Source organism: Humulus lupulus, chromosome 8 (genome assembly GCF_963169125.1).
Source record: "Humulus lupulus chromosome 8, drHumLupu1.1, whole genome shotgun sequence".
NCBI lineage: Eukaryota > Viridiplantae > Streptophyta > Magnoliopsida > Rosales > Cannabaceae > Humulus > Humulus lupulus.
Window position 1 is genome coordinate 169,235,412 of NC_084800.1, and position 17,629 is coordinate 169,253,040.

The window sequence follows — 17,629 nt, forward strand, 5'->3', positions numbered from 1 at the left end:
AGGATTGCAGCCCTAAATAGATTTATTTCAAAGTCAACGGACAAGTGCGTCCCCTTCTTCAATCTGCTTAGGGGCAATAAGAAATTTGAATGGACAGGAGACTGCGAGCAAGCTTTTCAGGCCTTGAAGCCCATATGGCACAGCCTCCTATTTTATCAAAGCCTATCGAAGGAGAAACTTTGTTCATCTACCTGGTGATCACCGAAGTAGCTGCCAGTGCGGTACTAGTACGAGAGGGAGAAGGCGTACAAAAAGCGGTTTACTATGTAAGCAAAAGGCTGATCGGAGCAGAACTGAGGTATCCTCCCATAGAGAGGTTAGCATCCCATTCCTCAAGGAAACTACGTCCTTACTTCCAAGCCCATCCCATTACAGTCTTAACTGACTAGCCCCTTCGGCAAGTCCTCCAAAAACCAGAGGCGGCTGGGCGTTTATTAAAATGGGCAGTCGAACTGGGGCAATTCGACATTACATATTCACTACGAGCAGCAGTAAAAGGACAAGTCTTGGCTGATCTTATTGCAGAGTTCACCGAACTCCCGGACAGCGAGCGGTGCGAACAGCCTAGAGCGCCTGAGCCTCAATATGAAGCTCCTTCGTGGAAGTTATTCACAGATGGGTCGTCAAACGAATCTCACGCAGGGGCAGGAGTGATCTTGATAACACCAGAAGGGCATCGATTTCACTGTGCCATTAGGTTCGACTTCACCGCGTCAAATAATGAAGCCGAATACGAAGCACTCCTCGCTGGATTGAGAAAGGCAAAAGACATGAGCATAAAGGCACTGGATATTTACAGTGATTCACAGCTGGTAGTGAATCAAGTTCTAGGGGAATATCAAGCGCGAGGCCTAAAAATGGTGGCCTATTTGAATAAAACTAAAGACCTTTTAACCCAGTTCACGAAGTATACCCTCCAGCAAATACTGCGGGATCAGAATTCGAATGCAGATGCCTTAGCCAAACTCGCGAGCGCGAAAGATGCTGACACTTTGAACATTGTGCCAGTGGAAAGATTGAGTGAGCCAAGCATACGAGCAATTGAAGCCAGTATGGAAATCCGAATGGGAGATACATGGATGGTGCCTTACTTGGAGTATCTGACAAATGGTGTGCTACCGACAGATAGAAACAAGGCCAGAACTCTTCAAAGGCAGGCTGCTAGGTACATACTGGTCGATGGTGTTATGTACCAAAGAGGATATTCCAAGCCACTGCTCAGATGCATTACACCAGAAAAAGCTAAGGAGCTAATGAAGGAAGTACATGAAGGCTTCTACGGGGATCACGCTGGGGGGCAAAGTTTGGCAAAAAAGATTCTAAGGCAAGGCTATTTCTGGCCGACTATGAACGAAGATTCAATGGAGTTTGTGCGAAAGTGCGATAAGTGTCAAAGATTTTCCAAAATCCCACGCGCAGCTCCAAACGAGTTAAAACAAATGCAGAGTCCTTGGCCTTTTGCAGTATGGGGTATAGACTTGATTGGATCCCTGCCAACGGGAAAAGGCGGAGTGAAGTACGCAGTTGTGGCAGTCGACTACTTCACCAAATGGGCCGAAGTTGAACCACTCGCTATCATAACGACCAAGAAAGTTCTTGACTTTGTCATTAAGAACATTGTTTGCCGATATGGTGTGCCTCGAAAGATTGTCTCAGACAACGGAACCCGATTTGACAGTGACTTATTCACCGACTTCTGTGAAAGGCACAGGATTATCAAAAGCTTTTCTTCAGTCGCGCATCCACAAGCAAACAGGCAGGTCGAAGCAGTGAATAAAACGCTTAAGGACACCCTGAAGAAAAGGCTTGAAGACGCCAAGGGAGCATGGCCAGAACAGCTGCCTAAAGTCCTCTGGTCGTATAGAACTTCTCACCGAATAGCGACAGGTCATACCCCGCTTTCCTTAGCGAACAGATATGAAGCCATGTTACCTGTCGAATTAGATTCCCCCTCACATCGACGCATTACATACGACCAAGGCCAGAACAGCCAACTGATGATGGAGTCCCTAAACTCAATTGACGAAATATGAGAAAAAGCCCAACTCCGAGTTGCTGCGTACCAGCAAAAGGTCGCCTGGTACTTTAACTTGAAGGTAAAAGAAAGGAAATTCAACGTCGGTGACCTGGTTCTACGACGAGTTTTCTTAAATACCCGCGACCCCACTGCTGGAGTACTCGGACCTAACTGGGAAGGACCTTACCAGATTGAAGAAGTCCTTCATCCGGGCACCTACAAACTTGCACGCTTAAATTGAGATCTCGTTCCACGCTATTGGAATGGTGAACACCTGCGCAAGTATTACCAATAAACACTCTTTTTTAAAGGACTGGCTTGTATTAATTTTTACTTTTTACAAGTTTCGAAAAAGGGTTAGCCACGTTGTATGGCTAATCGCTTATAAGTGTAAGATCTTTTCTAAGATCACTCGTAAAGACATGATTAGTCCATTTTTAATACGAGATTATAAGGGACTGTGCGCAGCCAGTCATTCTTGCCAACCTTTGTAAGTTTATTTTACAAGTATTTGTTCATTACGTGTGTTGTTTTGCTGTATTATAAGTGTTTACGTTTCCTACCGAGCAGCAATGTTCGTACAGGTCGTGGTCAAGGCAAGTGACCAAGGACCTAAAGCTCCTCGATCACTTGGGGGGCATATAAGGTACATCAATAGCAAAGCATACCAAAAGGTATGTAAACACATGAACAAAATGAGTGAAAGCATGCTACGGTACTTAGAGTATTTTTCAAAATCTATATTTTGTTTAATCAAACCAAAGTACTATGCTAAGTTCGGTCATACGGACAGATGTTATAGTAAATGAAAATATTATAATGTCAAGAGGCAGTCTTTTACACCGCGAGCATCACTGCTTGGATGTAATTGTTCAAAGTAAACGGAAAGTTTGCTGCCCGTGCAGCAAATTTAAATTTAAAAGTAAAAATTGTCTTTACAGTACGACCCGTGGGTCGTGTAAGTGAAGAAAAATAAAAAGAGAAAAATAAGTTTAAGGAGCAGGAGGATCTTGCTCAACATTTTGGTTGGTTGCATCATCAGCAACTCCTCCTTCCTCTTCGACTGCGGCCGACTGGATGCTTGGGGAAGCGGGGATCCTTGCTCTTTCTTCTTCTTCAGCCAATCGAGCAGTGCAGCAAGCCAACTCAGCATTCCTGGCATCTTCTGGAAGGTAGTTAAAATTGGAACCCCGGTTGTGTTTCCAAAAGTCGTAGAAACACCGAAGCGTTGCATTCTTGTACCTTTCCAGATCTTTGGCATTGGTAAGCTTCAGCTGCTCTACTTGGCTCTCCAAAACAGCTATGGCCTTGTAGGGCTGAGCATAAAATCCAAAAAACTGAAAAAAAAACCGTATACACCGACCTTCCGAACACCGAAAAAACCGAAATCGATTAAACCGAACACCGAAAAAACCACCAACGGCACAAACCGCCACTGTTCGGTCGGTTTGAAAATTTTGTCCGGACCGACCGGCGAAACCGAAACCGACCGAACAATATAATATATAATAATATAATATTATATAATTATTAATTATTATATTGCTAATATTCACATAGAATTCAATATGCTTCATAAAAACATGAAATCCATCCAATTACTCAACACATCAAATAACTCAATTTTTAACATGTTTATGCATGAAAATAAAGATTACCAAAGGCTTTGAGGCTAGTTGTTGGGAAAACTCTTATACAAGATCTTGTTTATTTTCATGTAAATCATATATTAAACAAATTAATATAAGATAACCTAGAACATGTTTCTACAATTGAATTCAAAGAGAAATAATGATAAGAATACTTACATTATACACAACGGAAGGAAAGAATCATTCATTCAATTTCTCTAATCCTTTTATCTTTTCTGTCGCAGAGTATTACCAAGAAACTGAACCGTTCTTCAATTATCTTCACAGTCGTCCAAAGTATCCTTAGAATCACTTAGACTAGTGTGGGCAATTCTCAACGCATGAGATAGATACAGAGAGAATAAGAGAAAAGAACAATGAGGCTTAGAAAATGACTTATGCAGTAGAGATGATCTAAAACCTATCAGAAACTTGTGATTCAACTTGTGACTGTCTTGTGTTTTCAACTCTCTCTAAGCACTCCTTTTATAGACTCAATTAGGTCATTTAATTTATTTAAGAAATTAATAAAATAATAGCCAATTAAAAGCCCTAGGTTGAAATTATCATGGGCTTTAGGCCTGTAAAATTTCTCATTTAATTATAAGCCCGTTGGACTTAAAATCAAGGCATGTGTTATTTTCTATTGATTTAATTTAATTAAATATTTATTTAAATCATTTATCAAATTAATTATTTATAATTTGAACCTTGATTTAAATTTATTTATTAATTTAGATACCAATTTATCTTAATTAATAATTCTGCTCTAATTTCTCTTTTCTTCTCTAAATTACATGACTCTGTGAAACTATCCAAAATTGACCTGGTCAACTTTGATAATTCTAATTGATAATTAAATCAATTAATTGAGACTATCTAGATGATTTTATCCAAGGTACAGTGGGGACCATGGGCCTATGAAATCAAGCTCCAATAAGTTATCATAAATCTAACAAATAAATTTACTAACTTATTAATTCCTCGTGACTCCACTAAAGACTCGAAATTGCACTTTTGAATTCACAGAACGCTCTATAACAAATATAGATACGCTATTAATTATCTATTGTTACAACCATAATCATCACTCAATCCTCTACAGACGGTCTACAATGAGATGAGACTAAAATATCGTTTTACCCCTCATTATATTTTATCCTTAAATCACTTAGTTCCTTGTAAATGATATTTTAGTAAACTATTATTAATTACTGAAATGAGATCTCTATCATTTAACACCTTGAACCAAAATAAAAGGAAACCATCATTTCACTTCTTCATCAGAAGCTATAGATGTTCATATCTATGATTAACATTCCCACTCAATTATACTACCGAGTTCCTAAGGTAAGTATGTGCTAGTCCGCAGGGTAAGCTGGTAACGAACAAATAAAAGAACTCAAATAATACAACCAGTTAGAATGCTAACCACTCAGAATTGAGATTGAATTTACCCATGTTCAACTATATGATATGACTAGAATAGATAATAACAGTATGTTTACTTATCCTATCAACTGTCAATATCGGTCCAGTCTGATGTAACAAATACATCCGATCTAATCTACTTTGCTCATGTTATGGAAATAACATAACACTGTGATGTGTAAGTCAAACATATCGTAGATTGGCAAGTCAGTGTAAATCCTATGCACTGAGTAATCTTAGGACTAACTTATTTTGAACATATAATCATATATATATTCCACTGTGATTACGTCACTATAAATACGATTAGCTATATGCTCGGGATTTAATAGAAGTTTATATTAAACAAATTGTTGACCTGTGAAATTGGCCAACTGTCATATGTACAATGTACGACACCTTTTGAACGAAATATGTAATATAAATGACAGAATACGATTATCTTAAGTAAACACATAGAAATTTATAGTGGTTCAGCCCTGTTCTGATGAACAGTAATAACCTAATCCACTTCGTCTTTAGTATTGAGGTATTCAACAATTGCAAGTATGAACTTAGTAATTCACTTCTTATAAGAGTTTTTCCAGTCCAAAAAAGGGTTCCAAAAAAGAAGAAATCCTTTTCATGAAGCCCTGGGTCCTTTATTTATAGTACCCAGGGGCTATTACACGATCATTAGTACTGGAGATCGTGGTTTGGTACACGATCATGGTGAGTGGAGATACGTGTCCACCTTCCCACGATAATGAGATTGTGAGTCTTCTCTTGTTTCTATAGATTGTGGTGGATGATGCACGATAGAAACTTCTGGGAAATGCTAAGTCTCTGTTGGTATGTTAGACTTAGGTGCTAGGCCCGACGACCAAAGCTTGGGTGTTGGACCTGTGACCTTCTGGGTGCCAGGCTTGTTGATCTTCGGGGTGCTAGGCCTGTTGATCTCAATTTGAATGAGAGGAATTACTTCTTAGTGAAGTGTACTTGGGGGTTTAGGCGGACCATCCTATGGAGGATAGGGTCAGGCCGACCACCCCTAATGTCCTTGGGCATATTGGGCCGACCACCCCTAGGGGGTACAGGGCCTGCTTGGGCCGACTACCCCTAGGGGTATAGAGCCTGCTTGGGCCGACCACCCCTAGGGGTAGGGGTCAGGCCGACCACCCCTAGGGGTACTGACTTGGTCAATTTTCCTATAGGTCCTAGACCTATCCTTTTTGCACGTCGGTCTTTTCTCAATACTTTGTCGTTTTTCCCTGATTTGTGATGTCACGTGTCATATTTTCATTCGCCACGTCATCCTCGTATTTTTGAGGGATAACATTTGCCCCCCAAGTTTATTGTAATGTACTCATCATTACGATAAACTTGATCCAGGCGCTCATACCGTAGCAGTACTTAGATAGTCAAGTCCCTCGGGACATTATATAGTACTTGTTACTATCGATACTTTGCTCGGTACAAATTTTTCAGGGATAATTATTAATTCCTAAAAATAATTGGGCTTTTCATGGAAAGTTAATTTCCTAAAAATCCAATATATTTTTCTAGGAAATTTGACATCCTAAAATTATAATATATTTTTCAAGGAGTTTTTAAGGTCCTAAAAATATAATATATTTCTCAAGGATATTAATTCATAAAAATATAAATATTTTTCAAGGAATTTTATTTCCTAAAAATATAACTATTTTTCAAGGAATTTTATTACCTAAAAATATAAATATTTTTCAAGGAATTTTTAAGGTCCTAAAAATATAATATATTTTTCAAGGATATTAATTCCTAAAAATAATAAATATTTTTCAAGGAATTTGATTTCCTAAAAATATAAATATTTTTCAAGGAATTTTATTTCCTAAAAATATAAATATTTTTTCAAGGAAATTTGAATTCCTAAAAATATCTTGTCTGCCTGAGAGGTTATAAATAGATCTCTCTTTCATTACTGCTCCATGCACCACTTTCATCTTCTTATCTGCTCCATGCACCACTTTCAGAAGGATCTAGGTCTGATTTTTTTCAGGTCCTCATCAAACTCAGATATTTGGTAAGTATTCTCTTCTAATCATCACATCATTTAATTTACACGTGCTTAGATTCATAAGAAACACTCTGTTCAAGCTTTCTCTGTAAAATTCCTTAATCTGTGCGATTTTCAGGGTTATAAACCCTAGGCTAAGCGATTTCCAGGGAAAGGTCGAGCACCTCCTTTGCATGGGAAAAGCATTCCCTTAGAGCCCTTGGCCTGAGTACTCATAAGTCACAGGCCAAATACTCCCTTCCTTCCTTTAGGCGATATCCAGGCCTAGAATTAGGGCTAGGCCGAGTACTCACAAGTCATAGGCCAAGTACTCCCTTCCTTTCCTTAAGCGATATCCAGACCTAAAATTAGGGCTAGCCCGAGTACTCACAAGTCATAGATTGAGTACTCCCTTCCTTCCCTTGGCAATATCCAGGCCTAGAATTAGGGCTAGGCTGAGTATTCATAAGTCATAGGCTGAGGGCTCCCTTCCTTCCTTTAGGCAATTTTCAGGCATAGGCACTGGGTTGGGCTGACCACCTATAGATCACAGGCCGAGTACTCCCTTTCCTTCCCTTAGGCAATTTCCAAGCCTAGAATTAGGGGTAGGCTGACTACCTTAGGGGCTCATGGGCCGAGTACCTCTAGAGCTTGGTGGGCCGAGTAGTGTATGCCTCATGGGCCAAGTAGTCCCTTTCCTTCCCTTAGGCGATTTCTAGGGATAGAAGTAGGGCTAGGCTGACTGCCTTAGGGGCTCATGGGCCGAGGACCTCCTTGGCATGGGTTGAGCATTTCCTTTCCTCCCCTTGGGCGATTTCCAGGGATAGAATTATGGCTGGGCCGACCACCCTAGGAGTCTTTAGGCCGAGTACCCCTTGCCTTAAACGATTTTCAGGGATTCAGGGTGGTCGGCCTAAGCATAAGCTGACCACCTAGAATCCCTAAAAATATTCTGGAGAATTGAACGGTCCTTAGGCACCTTTCTGAAGCTTACTTCCTTGGGGTGGTCGGCCTATGCTTAAGCTCACTGAGCTGACCCCCTGTCTTGCTCTTGATTCCCTCGTTTTGACTTCTTAGTTCATGAACCTGCCCCCAGCTGTTGGCTTTATTATGTTCATTGACTAATTTTAATCTTTATTTTTCTTCTGTTGCAGATGTCCAACTCTTCTTCATCAGACAAGTTAGTAGGTGAGCGTAATCCTTAAGAGTTTTTGGAAAGGTTGAAAAGGATTCTTCCTCGTTCTGCTTTATACTCATTCAGTGAAGAAGATTTCTTAAAGAGGTATTGTCCAATGGTGAGAGTGAAAAAGATGATCATCAGATTGTTAGGCATATCACCCAGGGCTCCTCGTCGGGCTCTTCTCAAATTACTTCTCAATATAGTACGCCCCGCGGATCCCAAGGTACCCAATGTACACCTTAACGAAGTCATTCTTCTCAGCGGGATAGGTTAGGTCAGCGAGAACCATTGCAACGCCCTTCGTACCGAGATACTGGTTGGGTTCCCCATCACTCTTATTCTCAGCAAGAACATACCGAGGGTTCTCACTACTATGCTACTCACCCTTAGGAGCGTTCTATTCATAGGTTATGATGGACACGCTCTGCCATCAAGTTTGTTGTTGTTCTGAGCTTGAAGTTGTCTGCCATGAGGTACTGGACCTTAGGCGCGTTCTTGGCTCTAGGGATGTTGACATTGCTTCAAAGGATGAAGAGATCAACACCCTCTGTAGTACCGTGGAGCTCAAATAGAAAGAAGTGACTGAGTTGACTTCCAAGATAACCCAGATGGAGAGGGAACTTGCCGATTGGCTCCAACAGTCTGAAGCTGAGAAAGAGAAGCTGATTGCCGACATGGACCAATTGCGGAAGGATTCTCTTGTCAGGAAGGAGCAAGAGGTCAAAACTTCTCGGGACAAGGCCCGAGAGGAGTATTCAGATACAACTTTCTCTTGCTTCTACTTGATTTGGAAGTCCAACAAAGATCTGAACTTGGATTTCCTTCCCAAGAAGACGCGAGTGAAGGAGCTTAGAAAGTGTTTGGCTTGTGAGGCTGCCGAGGCTAAGGGTGGTCTTTCAGATGGTACTCTTCGCCCTAGTTAGTCTTCTCTTGGTCTTTTATTCTGTCTTTCCTTTCATGCCATTGGTGGGACACCTTGTACTTGACAATTTTTACATATGACATTTTATGCCTTTATGCTTTTTTGTTATGAGCACTCAGTGTATTGATTGAAAATTTTAATTTCCAATGCTTACTAAGTATATCAAATCACAACCCTCATTGGTTTAGGTATTAGTATACTCTAAACACATGTATTTTGCGTGCCATACTAACCTTACTCTTTTATGTTTTTCATGCTTACAACCATGGTAATGTGAGTAGTATAGTACTTCACCAAGTACCATGAACAAAATGGTCAAGTCGACCACCCCATGGGTGATAGGCCGACCACCATACAAGGGACATGGCTAGGAGTCTTCCTACCAATGACGTTTTTGTTTTTTGCATTTTCGGAACATATGTTGAACAAATGTCCTAGAAAAACTTGAGCTTGCTTAGTACTTAAGGCCACGCCTTCATTGCTCGTGTATACCCCGATCGGTATGTACTATATGCCCCCTCAAGTGATCATGGGTTTATAAGCCTTGGTCACTTACTACTTGACCATTCCTTGCTTCGAGCATTTAGACACATAGTACTATCCTTTTCACCCAATGATGCAAGCAGCAAATACTTGTCCCTCATTGGTAGTCGGGTGATGGTTTCAAACTCAGTAGTAATGATATCTATACACAGATGCAGATTGTGTAGCAAGTGTCGATCATGATCTACGTAATCTCTCGTGTACTCGTTATAATGATTGTAGACAAAAATGTCTAAGTTGGACCAACCGGGTCTAGGTGGGCTAATCGAGCTTGTAACGAGTCTTAGATCAAATTATTGATCGGTCCCTCAAGGACCAGATTCGATGATGATCCAACAATGGCGACTGGTCCTCGGACCAATCTCTTTTGTTGATTGTATAGGTCAATAGGTTCCTCCAGAACCAAGATCGAACGTGATCAAATAGTTGGCGACAAGGTCCTAGGGCCTATCTCTCATTTGGATCGTATGGGTCGATAGGTCCCTCAAGCACCAGAATCGAACATGATCCAATATTGGGCGACAAGGTCCTAGGACCTGTCTCTTGTTTGGATCGTATGGGTCGATAGGTCCCTCAAGGACCAGAATCGAACATGATCCAATATTGGGCGACAAGGTCCTAGGACCTGTCTGTCGTTTGGATTGTATGGGTCGATAGGTCCCTCAAGGACCAGAATCGAACATGATCCCATATTTGGGCGACAAGGTCCTAGGACCTGTCCCTCGTTTGGATTGTATGGGTCGATAGGTCCCTCAAGGACCAGAATCGAACATGATCCAATGTTTGGGCGACAAGGTCTTAAGACCTGTCTCTCGTTTGGATCTTATGGGTCGATGGGTCCCTCAAGGACCAGAATCGAACATGATCCAATGTTTGGGCAACAAGGTCCTAGGACCTGTCTCTCGTATGGATCTTATGGGTCGATAGGTCCCTCAAGGACCAGAATTGAACATGATCCATTATTTTGGGCGACAAGGTTCTAGGACCTGTCTCTTGTTTGGATCTTATGGGCCAATAGGTCCCTCAAGGACTAGAATCAAACATGATCCAATGGAGTTGATAGGTCTAAAGAACAAGTCCTTCGTTGAAATAAATTTAAAGAATTAAGTGAAACTTAAGAAATTAAATTCATTCATTCATTGAAGCACAATGGTTGTTACATTGATTATTCGAGAATAATACATTTGCCTCCTGCTCGGCTATGCTTCTTTTTGCCAAGGATTCGATGGGAACAACATTCAGGGTGTTCGCATCTTTGGCACTGGAAAGCTTGGCTAAGGCATCAGCATTGGCATTCTGCTCCATCGGGACTTGTGTAGTCGAGTATCTCTTGAACTATGTCAACAAGTCCTTCACCTTGTTCAGATACTGCACCATCCTAAGTCCCTTGGCTTGATACTCCTCCAGTGCCTGGTACACCACTAGCTGGGAATCGCTGAATATCTCTAGGGATTGTGCATGTACATCCCGAGACAAGCGTAATCCAGCTAATAATGCCTCGTTGTTTGAAGTGTTGAATCTAAATCTGAGAGCGCATTGGATTCGATGATTTTCCAGAGTGACCAGTATGATTCTTGCGCCTGAGTTGTGTTCATTAGATTCTCCATCAACATATAGCTTCCATACAGGAGTATCTCCTTCCTTCTCGGTATCTTCACTTTTCTGATTGGACGGAAGGGTCTTCAAGGTTGGTTCCTTCGACTATGAAGTCAGCCAATGCTTGTCCTTTTATCGCCATCCTCAAATAATAAGTGATATCAAACTATCCTAGTTCCACTGCCCACTTGAGTAATCGTTCCGAGGCCTCTGGTTTCTGAAGAACCTGTCTCAGCGGTTGATCGGTCAAGACTCAGATCGAGTAAGCTTGGAAATATGGATGCAGCTTTCAAGAGGCGATTACTAAACAGTAGGCTAGTTTTTCAAGAGGGGGATACCTAGACTCCGTGCCTACTAGCCTTTTACTGATATAGTATACAGGGTGCTATACCCTGTTCTCTTCCTATATCAAAGCAGCACTGATTGCATGCTCGGTGATTGCCAAATAGATGAATAATACTTCACCATATATTGGCTTTGCTAGGACGGGAGGTTGGGCGAGGTGTTCCTTCAGGGCTTGGAAAGCCTCCTCACACTCCTCGGTCCATTAGATCTTCTTGCTGCCCCTCAGCAAGTTAAAGAAAGGGACACACTTGTCTATAGACTTTGATATGAACCTACCAAGGGCAACTACTCTCCTGGTTAAGCTTTGCACTTCTTTGATTATGGTAGGTGACTTCATGTCAATCAATGCTTTGATCTTCTCGGGGTTAGCCTCAATTCCACGTGAATTGAATATGTATCCGAGAAACTTACTAGAACCAACTCCAAATGAGCACTTGAGAGGGTTTAGCTTCATGTTACACTTTCTAAGTATTGCAAAGCATTCCTCCAAGTCTTGAACATGCCCTCCAGCTTCTTTGGACTTGAGCAACATGTCATCAACGTATATCTCCATATTTTTGTTGATCAAGTCTCAGAACATGCCATTCACTAAATGCTGGTAGGTGGCTCCTGTGTTCTTCAAGTCGAATGGCATCACCTTATAACAGTACAATCCCTTGTCTGTCCGGAAGCTGGTATGTTCCTCATTGGGAGGGTGCATACTTATTTGATTATACCCAGAATATGCATCCATGAATGAGAGTATTTCATGTCCTATCGTTGCATCGACCAGTTGGTCTATTCTGGGTAATGGGAAGCAGTCTTTGGGGCAGGCCTTGTTCAGATCTGTGAAGTCCACGCAGGTCCTCCACTTCCCGTTTGGTTTTGGGACCAACACGGGGTTTGATACCTAATCAGGGTAGTAGGTCTCTTTTATAAAACCGTTTTCCCTAAGCCGCTTGACCTCCTCCTTCAGAGCTTGAGATCGGTCTTTGTCAACCAGTCTCCTTTTTTTTTTGCACTGGTGGGTAGTTCTTGTCTATATTGAGGACATGACTTACTACAGATGGAGAAATTCCAACCATGTACTTATGTGACCAGGCACAGACGTCCTGGTTTTTCTTCAAAAATTCCACCAATCGTGCTTTAATTTCCACCTTTAATTCTTTCCCGACTTTGATTACTCTAGTCGGGTCCTCCTCATCTAGTAGGACTTCGTCAAGATCTTCGACTAGTCCTACCCCCATGACGTCATCCCCAAAGCGAGGATTGATGTCATTTCCCTTGCTTTGGGAAACTTGCTATAATAACAAATCTTCGTTAAAAGGACCCCTCGGCTTCAGTAGAATGTTTCTCTCAACGTCAACTTCCATGTTGACAACCTCATCGGTTCCTTCACCCTCTTCGCAACAGGTTACTATCATGTTGTTTACGCATGGTCCTTTCTTTGCCTTGGCTACTGATGCATTATATTAGGGCTGGAAATTCGTGTAAACGTGTCAGATTTGTGTAGACACGATTATGACACGACACGATTAAGGTAAACACGAACACGACACAATTATTAAACGTGTCAAAAATACGAACACGAACCCGACACGATTATTAAACGGGTCAACACGACACGAACATGATAACACGATTATGACATGATTAGTCATAACTATACGAAAAAAATCATAAAACCTATGTAAAGTATTCGTGTTATCGTGTCTGACACGATTATGACACGACACGATTATTAAATGGGTCAACACGATTATGACACGACACGATTAAGGTAAACACGAACACGACACAATTATTAAATGTGTCAAAAACTCAAACACGAACATGACACAATTATTAAACGTGTCGTGTTCATGTTTACCTTAATCGTGTCGTGTCGTGTCATCGTGTCGTGACCCAAAGTGCCACCCCTACATTATAGCATTCTCATGTGAACCCATATATCACTTGGGAACACGGTGTCAGGTCCTTGACTGTGAGCTTCATCTTCTTGAGGGATGATTTGTAGATGATGTCTACCAAGCTTCCCGTATCCACCAAGCATCTCTTCACTCGGGCATTGGCGATTTGAATGGTAAGGACCATAGGGTCATTGTGGGGGTACCTCACGTGTCTGGCGTCATCTTCTGTAAAAGTGAGAGATTCACTTTCATACTTTGGATTCTTTGGAGACCGCTTCTCGACTGCCATACACTGGGAAGACTCCCCTACCTCATGCCTGAGGGTCCTTGCGTATCGCTCACGAGCATTGTTACTGTTTCCTTATATGTGGGGTCCTCCACATATGGTATATAGCGTGAAGTCTACAGTTGCCGGCTCAAGTGGTGGACTCCTTTGCCTTCAGAATTCTGGATTCCTGCTTGGGGTCTCGGTCTTGCCTCGGTACCTCGAGAGTTTTCCTGATCAGAGAATAAACTCTATCTAATCCTTCAATTGTTTGCACTTGTTTGTGTCGTGCCCATAATCATTATGGAAACGACAAAACTTGTTCTTGTCCTTCTTTCCTTCTGAGCGCAGGGGGTGGCTTTCGGTACGGTACCTCCTGCTATGTTGCCAAGTAAATATCAGCCCTTGATGTTGTCAGGATGGTATAATTGGTGAACCTGGGTTGGTAGGGTTGATGCTTAGCTTGTTTGTCGCTGGGTGCCGACTTAGCTTTCTTCTCTCCACCCTACTCGGCCCCTGAGGTATTCCTCTTCTTATCGTTGCCCCCACTGCCGCCCTGAGGGTTTGCGCCATTTTTATCCATCTTGACAGTGGTCAGATGGTTTATGCCTTTTTCTTCCTTCATGATAGCATCATCTAGCTTCATGTATTTGTCAGCATGGTCTAGGAACTCTTGCAAGGTGTTGATAGGGTTCCTGTGTATACTATCCCACAAAGGACTACGATAAATTATTCTTGCCGAGATGGCAACGAACTTTCCTTCATCTCCTACTGTGGTCGCTCGGTTTGCCTCTCTCATGAATCTTTGATTGTAGTTTTTCAGGGATTCGTCTTTCCCTTGCTTGATGTCAGCTAACTGATTGGCATAAACTGGTTGAATCCGCCCGGCACTAAAGACCTTACATAATTCTTTCCTGAAATGTTCCCAGGAAGTGATGGATCCAGGTTTAAACTTCCAATACCATTCCTGAGCTGAGTTAGAGAGAGTGGTAGGGAATACCCTGCACCTATAATCATGTTCCACACCGAGTAACTCCATTTGATCCTCGAACTTCCCAATATGCCGTACCGGGTCCTCCTTCCCAGTGTATGTAGGAAGTTTTGGGGTCTTGTATTTCGGTGGTGGTTGGGCAGCTTGGATCTTGGCATTGAAAGGGCTCCCACTTCTTATGAGCCAACTCGATATTTAAAGGTTTCTTTGTTAGACCCTGAAAAGCCATAACGAGTGCATCTATTTGAGCCTGCACTGCTGGTGGGATCGCTGCTCCTGGTGGGGTGGATATCCCTGGTACCCCCTCCTCCTGAGCACTGGTCCTTCTGTTGATGACCTCCCTCAAATCCTGAGATCGCGTATCTTTCCCCAGCCTATCGAACACATTACTTGTGTTATTCATCGGTTCCTTTCCCTTGCGAGACTGAGGGTGTAGGGGCGGTAGATCCGCCTTGCCCTTGTCGGTGCAACCCGACCCCCGAGCCTCTCCTCCTACATGACTTTGAGATTTGGAGCGGCCATTTCCATTCCTGTCACACCTCTCAGATGTTTGATCCTCATCTTCGGTGTTGTTTCATCGGTCCCCCTAGGAGGGGGCCTTCGGGTTGGTAATACTCCTACTCCTAGATGGAGTGTTATTCTTCTTAGTCATGGAGGAGGCAGTCTTGGATTGTGCCTCTTCATCCTGGGAAAGTGGTTCTGAGAGTGTCCTTGGGGTCCTACTCCTCCCCTGGGACTCCCTGTTACTGTGATCTCGCATTCCTGCTGCTTTGGCCTGAGCCTCCTTCACCGCCTGAGCATCAGCTTCAGCGTTAGCTCGGGCTAACTGAGTAACTGCCTCTAAGGCCACAACGGCCTCTTGGTGCCTCCTGCTCCCTCTGGATCATCCTCTGGACCTGCTCATCGATCTCCCATCATTGTCGTTCCATAGTCGCCCTCTGAAGGGCAATTTCTACAGCAAAGGCCTCCTGCCTCGCCAAAAACTACGCCATCTCCTCCTGGTGAGCGTCTTGTGGATCTTCTGCATCAGGTTGATCTCCAACTTCCACCTGAGGCTCATTAACGGGATATATGGGATCCTTGGTGGTGGAGTCCCTGGGAGCAGTCTTCTTGGTCTGACTAGGTTTTGGAGGCATCGTAAAAATGACGAAAGTATGTTTCTTGATTTCGTACTTTCAATGAAAGCACCAAAATGTTGACCTGTGAAATTGGCCAACTGTCGTATGTACAATATACGACACCTTTTGAACGAAATAAGTAGTATAAATGACAGAATACGATTATCGTAAGTAAACACATATAAATTTATAGTGGTTCAGCCCTGTTCTGATGAACAGTAATAACCTAATCTACTTCGTCTTTAATATTGAGTTATTCGACAATTACAAGTATGAACTTAGTAATTCACTTCTCAGAAGAGTTTTTCTAGTCCAAAAAAAGGTTCCAAAAAAGAAGAAATCCTTTTCATGAAGCCCTGGGTCCTTTATTTATAGTACCCAGGGGCTGTTACACGATCATTAGTATTAGAGATCGTGGTTTGGTACACGATCATGGTGAGTGGAGATACGTGTCCACCTTCCCACGATTATGAGATTGTGAGTCTTCTCTTGTTTCTATAGATTGTGGTGGATGATGCACGATAGAAACTTCTGGGAAATGCTAAGTCTCTGTTGGTATGTTAGACTTAGGTGCTAGGCCCGACGATCAAAGCTTGGGTGTTGGACCTGTGACCTTCTGGGTGCCAGGCTTGTTGATCTTCGAGGTGCTAGGCCTGTTGATCTCAATTTGAATGAGAGGAATTACTTCTTAGTGAAGTGTACTTGGGGGTTTAGGCGGACCATCCTATGGAGGATAGGGTCAGGCCGACCACCCCTAATGTCCTTGGGCATATTGGGCCGACCACCCCGGGGTAGGTGCTTGGGCCGACCACCCCTAGGGGTACAGGGCCTGCTTAGGCCGACTACCCCTAGGGGGTAGGGCTGAGCATAAAATCCGAAAAACCGAAAAAACTGTTATATTATTTTATAATATAATGTTAAATTATATTGTATTATAATATAATGTTTTAGATTAAATAAATGTGACAAAGTGTGTCACATATTGTAACATATAATAGAGAGTTACAATATTTAGATATATGAGATATATCCAAATAATGTAACATATTTGGTGTTACAAATTTGTAACTTCCAAATATTACCCTTTATTGTGTAAAATTGTTGTTACACAATATTGAGATGAATTTCATAAAGCCATATGTGATATGGCTGTTAGAGATATGATTTTAACCCCAATAATGTGTTTTGGGAGTTACAAAATCATTTGGGAGGGTTTGGAACCGTTTGGAAAAACAACACAATTTTTTGTGCTGAAATTGGTCAGTGGCCGCAGCCTGTGGGTCAGAGACCAGTGGCCGCGGCCACCATTGTCTCTGGCCGCGGCCACAGGCCAAAAAACTGACCAATTTTCAGTTTTTTCAATATTTGTTGAACGGCTCAAAAAACCCAAATAACTCCCAAATCTCTTTTTTAATTCCATATTAATCCAATTAAACATTGGTAACAGCCATGAGGTTGGTGGAATTTGAAATTCAAAGGGTGTCTCTAAACTCTATAAATAGGAGCCTATAGCTCACTTGTAAGACACAACTTTTCTATCCACTAGAGCACTTGGCTAGAAACACCTTGAGGCTTGATAATTCCAGAAAGCTTTTCCAATATCTGAGAGAGATCCCTTAGTGCTTGAGTTAGGGGGAAATAAGCTTTTGGACAAAGGTTTTATACCTTGTTCAAGTTGGTGATC